This window comes from Diadema antillarum, unplaced genomic scaffold (genome assembly GCF_040938485.1).
Source record: "Diadema antillarum isolate AM-2024a unplaced genomic scaffold, OU_Dant_1.0 scf00000008, whole genome shotgun sequence".
Lineage (NCBI taxonomy): Eukaryota > Metazoa > Echinodermata > Echinoidea > Diadematoida > Diadematidae > Diadema > Diadema antillarum.
The window spans coordinates 4,781,498-4,799,003 of NW_027270897.1; the positions used below are offsets into that span (position 1 = coordinate 4,781,498).

At 38.4% G+C, this 17,506-nt stretch overlaps 1 protein-coding gene across 2 annotated transcripts in view; it reads right to left on the reverse strand.

Moving 5' to 3' along the window:
- The window catches only part of LOC139718211 (adenosine receptor A2b-like), a 39,928-nt gene that overhangs the window by 15,634 nt on the left and 6,788 nt on the right, over positions 1–17,506 (reverse strand). The window contains exon 1 of one of the 2 annotated variants that reach the window (XM_071629701.1): positions 7,485–7,554. The exons of the other annotated variant lie outside the window; for it this stretch is intronic. The gene's annotated coding sequence lies outside the window, so the exon portion shown is untranslated. Of the gene's footprint in view, positions 1–7,484; positions 7,555–17,506 lie in introns of those variants that run through there. 2 annotated transcript variants of the gene reach the window in all.

Here is a 17,506-nt window from a genome sequence, read left to right on the forward strand (position 1 = left end):
TACCACTGAATCGTTCCTCATGTTCTACTTAAGGAGCTGTAGTAATGAATTGAAGGTAAATCGTAGTTTCCATAATTATGACTGCAGAAACTGACTACTACGTATTTTTGCCCTAAAATAGACTCTAATACATAAGAAACATGTTAAATAACGCTGTGACAACACAATTTCACTTGGGTATTGACGAAAATGTGAAATATAAAAAAAAGTACGCCGGAAGTATAGCAATCTCAGACAATACCCGATCGTGGGTGCTACGTGATGTTTTGTACTCGGTTACATCCATTAGAATAATCAACTATTGTATATATCAGACCACAACAGCAAAATCCCTGCTGGAAAGAACACAGTGTCCCACAGTATGAAACACCACGTGAAACACAGTTTGGACACATTGTGAACATCACATTGTGTACACAGTGTGAAATCTCTTCACATTGTTAAAATTAGAGCGTTGTAACTTTGTAAATATATTGTGAATCCTCAAATCACAGTGTGAAACAAAACATACTTTGTGAATACCTTGTGAAAAAAAAGAACACCACAGTGTGAAATCATCTTTACACTGTGAAATTCGAGCGTTTTCACATAGCCGACTATGTGAACGTGTGAACACACTGTGGGACACTATGTTCTTTCCAGCAGGAATGTATCCATCGCATTGCGTGAGAGCGAGTTGCAAGCAGATAGATATCTGCATGCCATTTAATACTACTTCTGGGGCACGATTCGATCATAAATAAAATTTTATTTTCTCTTTAATAATTATTTTATAATCATTAAAAAGAATGTCTTCACTCGAAAGTGTCTAGTCATGATATAAACGGGACAAAGTTGTACAATGGTCGACACAGAGGAAAACTGTTTGGAGACCCCCAGATGATTTTAGACTTTTTGCATCTGAACATCTATAAATCGGTTATACTGGGTACAGAGTTTTAGGATTTATAGAGATTGGGATTAGGAGTAAGAATGTTTTCGAATTCATTTCACACCACAATGAACGAGGATGATGACCTAGCAGCTTCACATAAGAATGCATGATTGGGTGCTCAAGGAAGCAGAATAAAAGAAAAAAAAACATGCATAGATTCGCCACAGGTGGATTTGGCATTGCTACATTACTGGAATAATTATGTGAGCCTCCTATGTTATCATCCTTTTTCAGTGTATTATTTTTTTTAAGTATTGGTTTTTCTGCTGAAGACCACAAAAAATTCACAAATCTATATATGGCACTATTGATTTATGTACTACATGACATGGAATATGAATCGTCTGGAAACCCCCTTTAATTTCTTCTGTAACCTCCCCCCCCCCCCGCACACACACATACAAGAAACCCACATTACCGAAGAAAGAATGAAAGCGACCATGTCGCTCTTTCCGCCTGTTTTGTTATTTTCCGTGATGACAGTGCGGCGGTAATTATAGAAACCTTTCTTCAGAGATAACGTCAGTAAAGGAAATGCCAAGACAAAAAATGGCACCAGTCCATTGATAACATGTGATTTCTCCCTTTCATCGATCTATCTGCCATTACACTACATTCTCTACTGGGCTAGGTCCAGCCAGCGGTTCAGATCACATGACATCAACGTCATACACACTGTCTTCTCCAATATCATTCTGTATGGAAGTAATCACCATAAAAGCCAGCTTACCTTTTTTTCCAGCAAATAAGCTGTCGATTATCGTGCAATTATTGGTATATCAATAAACAAAATGAAATGAAATGGAATTAAATAATTGATCTAAAAGTCAAGATCAAAACAACTTCAGAGTTACATTAAGAAATGCAAAAAGAAGTTCATCTAATGCAAAAAGAGTATCATCTAACCAAGAAATTATGATTTTGTAAGGTGTGTATTGGTACATTGAACGTTAGTATCATCTGCTGTTTGAAATCACAGTGATTTTGGCTGATATAACTTCTCAGATACAGGGTTATTTTGATGGCTCCATTTGGCTGATTTTCCCCTGGTTTGGTGGTGCGCATTCGGTTTCGGATACTAGATCTTGGAATGAGCTTTGGCTCATTACTTTTTTATTTCATTATGATTTCTCTCAAGGTCAAGGATATCCAGGTCTGGTTCAGGCTCTTTACAGCAGTTTGATTCATATGATATTAAAGTTTAGAGGAGATGGGCTTGAGAAAAGTATTCCTTTTTTTCAGTAATTACAGTAGGAGTAAATTTTGGTAGTCCAGAATAAAGTGTGCAACTTGCGGTGGAGAATCATATGTGTAGTTCCTATTCGAGCCTGATCTTTGATCTGGGAAGACACTCTTCCTATGTATGGGGCGTGGTGTCTTCGAGGAAGCTTTGCTCTTCTGGACGTTTCTTGATCATGGCGCATGGTTCTCTTACATAATAATGATGATAATGATGATGATGATGATGATGACGATGATTAAGATGATAATAATAATACTAACAATACTAATAGTAATAATGAAAATTATATATATATATATATATATTTACATGTATATATGTTTCATGAAAAGTTGTCATCGTTTTCTTTTTGCTTTATTTTTCCCTTTTCCACAATGACAGCTAATTACTTGAAAATAAAACAATAAAACACACACTAAATTGAAAATGGGCAAGTAAGAAAGAGAAGATATATTAAGAGATTGGGATAACTCGTACACCAACATGACCCAAATAGGAATATTCTCTAGCCGCCTAATTTCATAACATCCGCATTGTTGAATAACTCGGTCGAAAGTAATAGTGAAAATTGTGTGTGTGTGTGTGTGTGTGTGTGTGTGCATTTTTGTTTCTGTTTTTTTTTTTTGCATGTAGATGGACGTGAATACAACGATATACTCTATTGTTCCCAACAGATACATCACAAGGTCTCGTATGAAACGTTAATTAATGAATACTTTCAGGGACAAGTTCAGTGCCAAAGTACACCAGGCCTTATTACCTTCAGCTAGCGACACACATTCACTGCTATGTGAGAATGCCATTATTTTCCGCCAAAACAGCCTCGCTATCGATCAGACGGTCTCGTGCGCACTGGAGGATGACAAGTGAGTATTAATGACACCAACAATAGATCACGTGATACTGTGGCGTCACTCCCTGAAGACACCTCTGCCAGTGGAGGTGAACAAAGGTCCCACCGTAACAACTTGACGTCACCAAAGTCAAAAACACACAGGTGGGCACAGGAAGTCCATCATGTTTCTCCATTTTATTTTGATGTTATTTTCTCTCTTTTTATCGGGGGGAAGGGGTGTTGCTGATAACACCATTTTAACATTCCTTTTAACACTCCTCTTTCAGACCCTTGAAAGCTTAGTCAATATCAGACCGACACACACAGAGACATACACATACAAAATATAACATAATATGTAAATATATTTATATATGGAGAGAGACTTTCATTTTCTTTTCTTCTTTTTTTTTGCAAAATGTACGTCATAAAAGTATGAAGGTTGCATTATGACATATCATAGGTCAAAGTATGATGATCTTAATACCACAAGTTGTTTAAGTATGCATCATAAGCAAAGATATATATTTGCTAGTTAACGACACAACATCCTATCAAAGCCTAGGCGTGATCTCAAATTCATGTGACTTGACCTTTCCGTAAGTGATGCTTCTCTACAAAAGAGACTTCCCCTTATACTGAATGTTTCTAAGCGATATATAGCTACAAAATGTTGCGATGAATAATGCAGGTATTGTGATGATATTGATAGTGTGATAGTAACTACCCGAGTAGCCTCTTCAGTGTTCACGAGTTCCCGAGTTCCCTGTCACTGCCAGATATCCATTACAGTGTTATTTTACACCTTGAGGAAGGACAGACATTTTGAATATTGAATATAAATGAAGAGCCACATACAGCACTGAAATGAGGTCATATCAATTCAATAAACACTTTAAGGGTGGCTGTACTTTTTTGTTTGTTTGTTTGTGTGTGTGTTGTTGTTGTTGTTGTTGTTTGGTTTTTTTTTTTTTTGGGGGGGGGGGGGGGTTGGTTAAAAATACATCTGCAAAAACAGAGAGTTGAAAATGACCTGTTCTGAGTTTCGATATCGGCTCAGAGTTCCGCTTTCCCGCAGCTTCACCGGCCCACGCTCCATTCCATTCTACTGACTGGATGTGTATAGTTATCCTATGATTATTTGCCTGTAAACAGCATACAGGAAACAAACCCCTTTAAACGACTTCCCTGGCGGAAGAACTCTGTTGGATTATTATACAAGGGCAATCAGGCACTCTCGTGTCAACATGAAGTTTCATCCCCAAAAGTCAGAATCGACGACACCAAAATAGGTATCATTCCGCTTCTCTAAATCTTTATCGTTTAATACTCTTTCCCTGTTGAAAACTGAAAACTTAACAACTCAAGACATGATTGGAAACAAATGGACTGACCTGAAACAAAGCTCGATAATAATGTACCGCATACCATGTCACTTTGATAAAATTGGAGGTGGACAACTCGTTGTAACAAATCCTTTAAATTGTATAAAAAGTTTGTAGCTTCACAGCTGTAACAAAAGTTTGTTCGCGTAGTCAGTTTGTGCTGATACGGTCGTATTGTTTCTGCAAAACTGTATCTGAAACAAAATTATCAAATGCCTAATCCTGACATCAATATTTCATCGATTTACACCATATGCCTTTCCAGACACAGTGAGTAATTTGTACTCACGTTTCTTTGTACGTGACATCACTTTGAAATCAATAGGTAAAAAAATATTTAATCCATTACTCCATCATTCCACTCTGGTTTCTTCATTATGTTATGAATATCGGTTAAAATTCACAAATATTGATCTGATATCAGTTTCATACATGTAGTCATTACAGACCATGCAAGACGTATTTGGTATAAGAATCAATCGTTTTTATGTCGTTCTTTATGGTCGATATTATCAGGTCGATATAATCAATGGCTGGCTGCTGTATGTGAGTTATGAACTGATGATGAACAAGCTTCATTTGACATTAAATGGACTACATATTGGACTCGCAGATATTATTGTAAACTACTGGTAAACTTAGAAGAAGCAGATGGGAGACGCATAGGTACATAAGTAAAAAGAATTAAAGATACAATGAGGGTTAGAGGGCAAAACAGTCGCTGCGACGCCCTACCCCTTATGAAATTTCAGGATTGAAGCAAAAAATAAAGGGCATCACGACTTGAAACACGAAGAACAAAATCGAGCACCTTCGGCGCTTACAGGTGTGAAACCTGGATATGTGATCACCAGTCTGACCCACATCTCACAATGGCAGAAGGGTGTCAGGAGCGAGGGTGGGCTTGGGTTTCAACAGTGCTTGGGTTTCAACAATTTCCCGTCAAATTTCTCAGGTCAGAATACCAAAGAAGAAAACCATAGATGTGCGAGGGAGAGGCAAAATCGAAACGACGAACGTCACGCACGCAGCAACATGAATACATTCCACGGCACATTATTCTGCCTCAGTGTGAGGTCACTTCTATACCAATCTGATGCCAAAAGCAGAGCAAACAAGTCTCTATCTATTGCACGATTATGACTGAAACTGCAGACTCTGGAATATGCATCTGTTCTGAATAATAACAATGTATGAAGGCTTCCATATCAAGGTCGCTTGTGACGTATTACACGTTCTACAATGTTCCTTCATGGCTGTAGACAAATATGCTAAAGTATGCTTCCACGGAAGAAGGAACGCCTTTGGTACAATCCAGTACGATTACTCAGCAAGTCCAGATGAAATAATACATAATAATTATCACCAACAGTCCGTATAACAGAGGAAGCAGCAAGAAATCTTGGCAACAATAATCAAAAACTGGAAGAAGGCAAGCTCTTTAGTATGGCAATCACGCCAAGGTGAGATGAAAGGATTATAATTATTATAAACAGAGATCTATGGGTTTCTTTGAAAAGGAGTCGCCTTTTTAACGGGAGGTGGGGGTATGGGGTAGGGTAGTCTTTGTGGTTGGGTAAAGGGTCAATGGTAGGCCTATACCTCCTCCGCCACCCCTCCCCCCCCCCCCCACCCCCCCCCCCCCCCCCCACACACACACACACACACCTCCCACTCCGACGGGAGAAATCTCTGGGCGGAACTCTCGGAAAGTAATTTTATTTATCTATCTATATCTATTATTTATATTTATTTTATTTTATTTTTTTTGGGGGGGGGGGGACAAAAGTGTGTGTGTGTTGTGTGTGTGTGTGTGTGGGGGGGGGGGGGGGGGGTGCAGCCCAGACCCCACCCTGTTCTGCGACCCCCTGTAATAAGTGGTCTATACCAGAGCCATGATAAAGTCGTGCAAAGACAACCAGGAATGAAGATTCACGAGTGCACGGAGCTGATAATCAGGAAATAAGATTAAAACAACCACAGCAAACGAAATTATTTCAATCGAGGTCTCTTCCGAAGCGCTCAGTTGGTCACAATGCACGGTTTAACACAGAAATAAAGACAGGATGGAATGAAATGATTTGTTATTATTACTTTTGTGGATATTTCCTTACACCATGGACATCTTCTAATTCAAGAGAGATGTCATAATATTATACTAAAAATAGTATATACCATGCCCCCAGAACGACATGGCTTTTTTATACGCTTTTCAATCATTAATAACAATTCCTGTGTAATCCTATGAGTGCGGTAATCATTATACTGTATTCATTGTATTGTACATGAGATATCCTGTTTGCAAGGGAATTCAGAACACAGCAAACAACATATCAAACATCGATAGACTGATCGATCACAGCCATGCGGCGATATGACGGCCCTCGATTTTTTTTAAATTAACTTCAGCCATTCAGGTTATCGTATCAAAGATTTTTTTTCCCTCTTAATAAATGTTGTTTGTAGCAGAAATGGCTATTAATTGGTGTATTTTCATTGTCGATTTTTGCTATGGCGAGTCATCTTATTGTTGCTCTTTTTTTCTCTTATTCGGCTTATAGCATACAAAAGTAGATGAAACTCGTCACCATCTGTTGCACAGGAAACCCTCATATCCCTGTAATATAACTACCAGTGACATAGTTTCTGTTTTCAATAACTATCACTTGACGTCAGTCATAAAGGCTGTCTCGATACCGAACGTGATGTTACCTGTGTTTCGTCGGCTACTCGTACGCCCAAGTCTCTGACACGCTGGCCTGGTATGATCACGGTGTTATTTGGAACCCTAACCTAGCACAAACTCACAGATTGGATCCATGTAAAAAACGATATTTCAGCTGTATCAACACCACTATTTCTCATTTCCCCTTAATTCACGAGGGGTGAGGGAGGCGACGACAATGTAACCCGTTCTAGCTGAGATAGATGAAAAACCTTCTCTGCAATAACTGTATAGGAAATTGATAAAAACTGTACATAAGTTTCACACAGATGACATGGACAAAATTACACAGCGAGAGAAGTGGACATGATGTTAGTGAGAGGGAGAGAGGGAGAGAGGGTACTACACAAGAAACCACTCACCATAAGTGTGTACATTCGGCTAATCTCGCTGGTTTCAAGAAGCAACTCCCTTCGATCGACACACCAAAATAAACACCACGTCCACCTTATTCCATCTTCCAAACTCCCCTCCAGAATGAAAGCGGAAAGGGCATTAGAAAAAAGCAGCATTCCGTGCATTGGAAACACGCTTGTAACTCTTAACTAGAACCGGAATTTGTCAACACTGACAAATTAGGTGATCCGATCTCTTCGAAAATCAATGATTTGAGTCCTGATCCCAATAGGCATGACCATACCGGTTTCATTTGTGTCGAGGAGACATTGGCCATGTGATGTTTGGATTCTCATTTAGAAAAGGAAGTCAGACTTGCCATCTTTGGTACCGAATTCCGTATCCACTAACAAAGATACAGAATTAAGTATATTTGACATTTGACCCCACTTTGCACACCCAAGATGGCATCTGAGCAAAAAGTGGTTATTTAGTGAAGTGATTATTGTAACATGCCCTTTGCCAGGATGAACAATTTGTGACCTTTGACCCTAATTTACCTACCCAAGATGGTGTCCGATCAAGTAGTTGTTATTTTATGAAATAATGTACGTGACATGAACTAAACATGTGCAAAATATGGGGGTGATAAAGGCTGTTTTTCTTGAGTTATTGCAAAGAAAGTTTCAGAAAAAAATATCACAAAACATCGAAGATAAGCTTTAATTTCAACCAAGTTTTTGACATGATGCCGACGTTGTATGAAAAAACAAATTGCATAATACGATAGCCCAAACTCTCAGCTACAACATATTAAAATCTGGGAGAAATTCACTGAAGGATAAGTGAGCTAGTTCTCGATAAAGACAACCATGTCAATTTTCACATCTAGAAAAATTCCCTCCCATAGAGATAACACGTCATAACGAAGATAGACGAAAAAAGTACATATGACCTTTGACCCCACTTTGCACAGACAAGATGGCATCTGAGCAAAAAGTGGTTATTTTGTTAAATGATTCTTGTAACATGGTCTTTGCGTGTGCAAAATATGGGAAAGATAGGACATGTATTCACCAAGATACAAGATAAAACATTTATGACCTTTGACCCTAATTTACATACCCAAGATGGTGTCTGATCAAGTAGTTGTTATTTTATGAAATAATGTACGTGACATGAACTAAACATGTGCAAAATATTATGCTTATAGAGCTTGTTTTTCTCGAGTTATTGCAAAGAAAGATGCAAAAAGAAAGGAATATCTCAATACATCGAAGATAAGCTTTAATTCCAACCAAGTTTTTGGACGTGATCCCGACATCAAATGAAAAAATGAAGGGCACATTACCGATAGCCCAAAGTCTCAGCTACAACATATTAAAATCTGGGAGAAATTCACCGAAGCAAAAGGGAGCTAGTGCTCGATAAAGATAGTCATGTCAATTTTCATTTCCAGAAAAACTGCACTCCCATAGAGATAACACGTAAACTGGTCAAATTTGACAAGATTACTTTCAATCCATTTTTACGAGGTGATGCCGTCATCAAATCAAAATGTTGTTATTACACTAATGAAAGAGTATTTAATAAGCTACATCATACTGAAATCTGGGTGAAAATTGGCAAAGGATTAGTGTGATACGCTCGAGTGAACTTGAAACTTGATGACGTCATATTGAAAATTTACTTTTTTTATTTTATTAAGAAATTTGATATCTTTTAATCATTTTTTCAGCATCGCCAACCCATGAAATGACATGTACAACTCATCAGCTTTCAGAATATGAAAAGAAAATGGGGGGTCACCGTCCATCCTGACGAGTAATATCGGATTTCAAATTGGCGGTTTTTTGGCATTGTTGCACTGTATATCGCCATTGACGCGCGCGCGGAATTTCAACTTTGACGGGCCCGTATGACGTCATATTGAGTCGGATTGACTTGAAACTTGGTAGAAATATTCCTTGACATTTCAGGCATCCGATAAACGTAAAAAAACAAGAAATTTCAGTTGCATATGAGCTGTGCATGCGTATATGTGCGCGCGCGTACGCGTCCGTCCGATTTTTTCAATTTTGCAAAAAATGCTCGAAATGGTCTGAAACGTGTGCAAAAAAAATTTGAGCTCGATTTGAGCATACAAATATTTCAACGCGCGCGTACGCGCGCGTTTTAAGAGAAAATGTGAATTTTGAGAATATGAGTAGAATGCGCATAACTTGAAATATATGTGACGTAAATTTCATTGAAAAATTCCATTCCATTGATGAGATATGATTGAGAATGTGTTTTCATATAATGACGTCATAGTGACGTCACGGTCGACTGATCACTATGATTTTATTAGACCCGTCGTCTTTGGGACATGATACATATATGGTATAAGTTTGAAATTGATAAGAAGAACACTTTCTGAGCTAATCGATACACAAATTTTGTCCAGAAATAAAGAAAGAAGAAGAAGAAGAAGAAGAACCACCAACAAAGAATCCGTACAGATACAGAAGGTGATCCGAGAGGATACTCGGATCACCTAATAACCAGCCACTCATTTAGCTGCGGAAAGTGGCGTTAACCCACAAATTGAATGGGATTTCAGGCGGTGGGGTGGTCGTGGCGCGATAAGTAGTGCGTTGACTTCACTGGAAGTACTAGTACATACGGCGGGATCTTCCAATGGCGCTAAGGGTAAGTTCGCTTACAAAATTCAGGAAAAAAAAGGATATCTCCTCTCTCTTCCTCTCTCCCTCTCTCTCTCTCTCAACATCCACATATCATATAGAGGAAGAGAGAGAGAGTGGGACCACCGCTTACTGAATAATATTCTATATCATATGATTATATACAGATATTCAAATTGATGAATTATCATGGATACTACTAAAACACTGAATAACAGGTGATTATCTACGTCGATGAAGAGCAAATTGTCAATCAGTTGCAACACATATTATGTTACTAGTATATTATTTTATCATAATCGTTACCTCTCTATATATAAATACAATCTTTATTCACCAATTGTGAACAAAGTTCAACGACCTGATTATCAATCCTGCATACTATGTCCGCCGTAGTAGTTTGAATCTACTGTAGACCCATTTTTCTGTCAGTCTGCGTAATAAGCTCATTCTCTGAAATGCTGAAATGCATTCTGCATACCTAATAAGGAGGTTCTGACGAATATTTTTAACGCAACAAAGACAGCATCCCGGGTGAAACACAGAGATCTTGTTGGAAATCGGAGCATAAGAGAATTGTGTTGCTACGTTAGCTTGCAGATGATATAACTCTACAATATAGTTCACATCTGCCAAGGAAAAGAAAACTCTAAAATGAAAGCACCTACCACAGAAATGTATCTTCTCAGATCTTGTTTCATGGAAATTATCTAACAGCCTTGATTTTGGGCCTTTATAATACTGTGTGCTCCGTGTGTGTTTACCATGCTTGTTTTACTACACATTCAATTACGGAAACACTCATTTTAAGTTTGTGCTCACAAACGACTGGTGTGTATCTATCGTGATCGTGATGATAAGTACCCTCTCCATAGATAATGCACTCTCTGTGATATTAATTTTCAGTTTCGCGCCAATGCTATAGATTTCCAGTCTGCACTTGTATGTCTTAGAGACAGACTGAAATACAAACACTCAACATAGTATAATGGTACACTGCAAAAAGTCCGGTGTTAAATAGTGAACACCAGCTGGTGTTAAATTTTCGGGGCTCGTTTATGGTGTTAAATTAACACCTACGGGTGTCATTTCCAAATTTTAAACTGTTTTTGAAGAGTTTCTTAGTAACTGCACTTCTTGTTGATTTTTAATTTAAACAAGACGATCAAGAATTTTACATTAAAATACTAGATTTTTGAAAAAATGTGAAAATAAATTTACACCAAAGTAACACCAGCTGGTGTGGTCCCTCATTGAAGCTGGACGGGTGTTAAACCATTGATATTAACACCAGCAAATATCAAATCAACACCATGTGGTGTCATTTTTTAATGAACACCAGTACAGTGTCAAAATAACACCAGGTACAGTGTCAAATTAACACCACGAAGTGTCAGGTGAACATTTTTCAACACCATCACAGTGCATTTTTAACACCTGTGGGTGTGGTCCTTTATTGAAATTTGATCGGTGTTAGATTTAACACCAGTGGTGTTAAATCTAACACCGATGTTTTTACAGTGTAACTTGATAGACGGGTTTGCCTTCGTTCATGGATGGCTTGAATACTTCCGATATTGTGGATTTGGATATAAGGTAAACATACAACCATATCAAGTTAACATCAAGGCGACAGCTCATGCCATGTCTAATGTCTATAAGTTTCAGTGTCGCCAAAAGCGTGCAAATCTCTATCAGCGTTGACATACCCTCATATTTTGTGGAATATTCTCAGTCCTCGCGGAAAAGCTCGTTAAGGACGTGAATAGTGGTTACTGTACCATATTTCACAAAATGTAAAGCTCCGTCGTTAACGCTAAATACCGGTTTCTTTCTATTGATCACGATCAACACATGCAGGAGAATAAAACTCACTGCGATCATTCTGCAGTGTGACAATTAGTATATTATAATATGGAATATGCCCCACGGCGTGTTGCAAATGTTTACGTATTAATAAGGCGGCGAATAAATTTATTTCTTATATTACATGTTTGCCTTTAGTATAATACACGAATTAAGGGTTTGCGCCGAAGAGGTCACGTTTAATCTCTTTACTAGAGCCCTTTATATTTTGATTAATTAACAAAACTGGTTTCCTACCCAAGTTAATTTTCTCTTTCTTGTCCATCTTACAATGATCCAAATTCCTGCTTTTGCCCGAAATTATGTGCCGTCAAATTCTTTTCTGTACCAGACACTGATTTCATCAGACTTCTTTCTTCTTGAGCCTTGTTCAGGATATAGCTGTATAATGGTGATATTTTTCGATTGAGTATCATCATCAGCAAACATCTGTAAATCTCAATCAGCACCGCATTTTAAACGCTTTATTCCCACTTCACTTTAATGCCTGTCTTTTGTGTCTTCCAATTTTTACATGATTATAGCAGTACTTATTCACACAAGTGGTATTTTCACTGAACCCTTTTCTTTCTTTCTTTTTCAAGAGGTGAGCTGATTATGTCATCACCTAACCGCTCCCACATGTTGAAATCATGTTTTTGTTGATATTTGCAAAGTTAAATCACTTTCCTTCAATGTCAGCACTGTAAGAGGTTATTTAAAAAAGATACCAACTTGATTTGAAGGGTTTAAGATTTCCTTTCTGAATTGATATTCAGTCGGTAGGCGTATAGCTGCCTTTCAATCGAATGTCTCGGGTTCGGGCACAAGTTCGAATCCAATAGAGTCTTACTGACCTATACTATAATACCATTCCCTCTAGAGGCAAAACATTCGGTCCCTTGAATAGGACATAAAAATAGAGGTCCCGTGTGCAGGTGAATGAGGGAGGCACAATAACCCACGCAGGTATCCCCGCTTCATTCATTCATCGCAAAGAGCAGGGCGCATTTATAACCCGGTGAAGTGATCCGCACAAAATATGCAATGTACAACTGCATGGACGCAATGCATGCAAGACCAGCTCAGCTATAGTACAGCTGAACACGGGTTATCCAGCAATAGTTAAATTGTCAGATGGAAATATGAAACAAATTAAGAAGAGAAAATCTAGTGAACATGTGAATTTGTATGCGGGTAAATAGGAAACACGTAAGATAATGATATCATCATCAAATCCATGCAATTTGCATAATTAAAGGCACTGTTTGTGCCATGACTCTATAGTTTCAATGAGTGTATAAGGTATACGTCAGCAAGTGTAAGACTAGTAAGATTTTAAACTTAAATTTCTCCCGTATTCACTTAATAATGACTGAAGTCGCCTCCTTAGGATTACGAAATATAAAATGATTGCATGAGCGTGTATTAGAATTTTCGTGACTTAAGCCTTACCAAAAGACGATAAGCTTGTACCACATTCCAATTATAAATGCCTCTTGTTAAAGCAAAACTCTGAATATAAAACGCTTGGTACACCAGAACTAGTCTGACACGTGTACCATCGACAGATGATATCCAAATATTAGTCAGTTATAGAATTTAGAATTCGCCAGTTTGTTAGATAATTTACGTTGTATTTGTATTTCCATTTACTTAACTTTTAGTCTTTTCATTCTTTAGCCTTCCGTGCTGTATTGTGGACCCTGAAATTATTGTCTTAGGCAGTGACTGGGAATCAATATTCATAAGACACGCTGACAAATTCAGTGACAAAAGCTAAGACTGAGGTCCCTGAACACATCGACAGATTGAACTTTCAAAATTAGGACTATATATTTTGATACCCTTGATTGGTCTTTCTTCCAATATAATACTCAATAACAGGCTTTTCACAAAAATGTACTCGATAAAGCTCAAGGAGAAGAAAATTGCGTGTTAAAGGCGATGCTATTTTTTCCTGTTATAACACCAATGATATCAAAAGGAAGGAGAATGATATCGTCACATCTGTACTATGGCATCCTTTGCCCTGTTGCATAAAACCCTTACCGCTGGACTTACCGCTCCTTTCTAGCGGTAAGTCTTCAAATTAGCGGTAAAGCTTATAATCCTTGATGCTGATTGGCTGTGTTGCATAATTTTGACGGTAGTTACCATTGAAATTCAACGGTAAGTTTCATGCAACGGGCCACTTATCTTATTCTTTTTAGAGTGTTTGAAAGTGACGACTATCACTGTTTATGAAGAGTACGTGAAACTTGAAAACAAAAACCTGGACTTTCTTATTCTATGTCCGGATTAATGATACTTCTGTTATTCTGTAAAATGTTTGTTGTTGTTGTTGTTGTTGTTGTTGTTGTTGTTGTTGTTGTTGTTGGTACTCTCTCGAAATTAAGTAGGAGGTGGAGTCGAGTTACCTGTTCCTGGATACTTAAAACCGCTGACTGAGAGGCAATAAACTTTGATTGTCCCGTCGATAGTTAAGTTCACCTTGACTAGTGAGGACACGGTCTTTACACAGACCTCCCATTACAACATTTTAATTGCCATGCTCTTTCTTCCCCTCGCTTAATCGCAGTGCAAAGAGCCTGATATCTCTTTCTGTGTCGGCCATTTTACTATCTAAACTGTTGACGTTGAAAAACACACTTCATCGTCCTCTCTCGAAGGCATCAGGTTACGACATCATGTGAATAACGAGGGCTGTTTTCTCTCTTCATTAAGGTCTTGGAAGTACAATAAACACTGCTAGGTTAGTTTCGACCTAGTATGATATTTCAATGAGACAGACTTGGAATGAAGGGTTCGTTATGAACGAATTACAAAGAAAGAATTATGTTGCAATTATATGATACTTAAAGATAATTATATCATTTTCACAAACAATGTATGAGTTTTTGCCACTCTCGACGAACAGATGGTATTGTAATAAAAGCATCAATACGGTTATGATATTAGTATAGATATGGAACATAGGCAACACAATGAAAATACAAGTAACATTTGTTGTTGTTAGTAAGTTAGCATAGGAGAGACCTGGTACAAATAATGATGGTGCGTGGTGGAAGTCGTCATCACTCGTGTCGATATATTAAACATGATTGGTTATGAGTCAGACGTAAAAAATAACATGTATTGGAAGAGTTGCAGGTGATTGTCCCTCATAGCTTTACCCTGTGAGGGGCACTGAAGTTATGTGAGACTGTTCTCGAATATTCTGCAGCATGGATCAGAGAAGCTCGAAAATAACTATCACCATTCAAGACAACAGCGAAAAACAATCCCATTCGTAGCTTTGACTAGCCAGTGTAGGCCCTATGCGCGTTTTTGCGCATGAGTATGTGCCAAGAAGCGATTGCGCAATGTATTGCAGCTAGGGTACGTCTTGTTACAGTACTTGAAAGTCTGCTTACCCTTAAAAGTATCCCGATGTCCAATATCAAGGCGAGGTTGTAATGTTAACCGATGTAGACATTTACGAGCCCGTACCAGTACCTCGCAACTTTCTTTCAGCCATAATGACGTCACGAAAAATGCGTCACGCACTCGTCACCGATACTTCCCTCATTCGTGCAGCACATAATGACATTTTGATAGTATATTTTACGTGAGAAAAGCCACAAAGACGAAGGAGCGGAGTGAACGCGTGTGCACGATGTGATGGTGGAAAGTTTATCGTGAACGGCATTAACTTCATCGAATCTCTTTCATTCAAACCAATTGAAGGGTGTCTTTCTCTATACAATGATGTTTTTTCTTTTGATCAACAAGTGTTAATGACGGATAAGATTATAAAAAATAGATACAATAAATAAACCATGATAGCTATGATAGCGATAAAGAATATATTTTACCAGTTGAAATAGAGTTTCAAATTGCGTTAGCAATGCCTATAGTAATAATTGCAGTGCAAAGATTACTTTCTACAAGCATTTTGTTAATCTTTTTCTATGGCCATGAAATACATTACGAGCAGATCTGAACAGCAATGTTCCCACAGCGAGCTTACCCTCGTATGCCGTGCAATATTATAATAGTGCCATGATCAAACTTTCATACGTGCCACTGCTCTGTATTTACGTGAGAAACAATATTCCTTCACCAAGGCCTAGAGTCAACGGAGGTTCTGGTAATATCAAAATGGATCTCTGTCTGTGTATTCATTCATGTTCACTCATCGGACTACATACAGCTCTCACTGTCAACTGATTTCAGGGCAAAGTGGAAAATATTTTCTGCGTATATTTCGAACTTATGTTTGTACTATTTATACGCGCTCCGCAGGCAGGGCAAACCTGAACGTCGTTGTTCAAATCGTACACAGTTTACGTAGTGACGGATGAAACACCCTGGTCATTTTTTTCCTATTGAAAGATGCGACATTTTTAGTTCGAGTATAGCTTTTCGGATCTCATAGTGGCATGCAAAAAACTTGGTATCACATAGTGAATGCATCTGAAGCAAACCCACAAACAAGACGTACCAAGAAACACACAGGCACGAATGCATCTTTTAAAAAAAAATAAGAATCACGAAATATTAACTTCCTGACTTTGGCATTCAATGGTTTTCTCGACTCAAAGCAAGACAATATCATATCATCTCATGATATGTTTCTAGAACAGATCGACACTATAAACGCCGGCTACCAGATTTAAACAAAGTTTCGATATAGGTTGAGATGTAAACAAGTGTATAGGACATTCTCATTCAAACCCAAATGGTCATACACGGCATCACAGTAAAATGCTTCAGAAAAGTTTCGTTTAAATTTGCAACTGACACAGGAGGTAGAGAACGTACCAAGCTTTTGACATAAAGCAAAGATTGCTCTTCACATTTTCACTAATATCAATTCATCTAAAAACGTCGCGGTTATTCATATTATACGTATAGGCCTACATAAGAAAGATTGTATTGGCAGATAATATTGTCACAACATGTTTCAGATACCGCAAACATTTTCCCCTCATGTTTCAGATAAACGAATTGCACTTGGCAACTCAGCCTTTGCTCTTGCTGCTGCTGCTGCTGTTGTTGTTGCTGTTGATGTTGCTGTTGATGTTGTTGTTGTTGTTGTTGTTGTTGTTGTTGTTGTTTTATACGATAACAAGGCATTTCCGGCGGTGCTCTTTTCCCACGGCTCTCCATCAACTGTAAGAGCGAATCACCGCCATCTTAGCCAGAGATGGCAGTTTTTATGTTGGCATCTCGAGAGATAATGATACCCTCTCTCAGTGACTAGGTTCAACATCCTATAGTCGGCTCCTGCAGTATTTCGCCTGAAGTATGCTTGGACTCCGCCTCCGAAGGGATATAGTCCTAAAATCGTCAAGCCACGCGGAATGCCGCTCATCGCATCAATGACCAAATCTGCAGCAAATCACGGAGATTCCATGACCTGAAACCGGGTCAAACTAGCCAGGGGGATTTGACGGACATGCCAGCGTCTAGTTCTGAGCTGTGCTATTTAAAGTCTACGGCCCGCCATAGCGGTCGGCCCCTTTGGGTGTCCG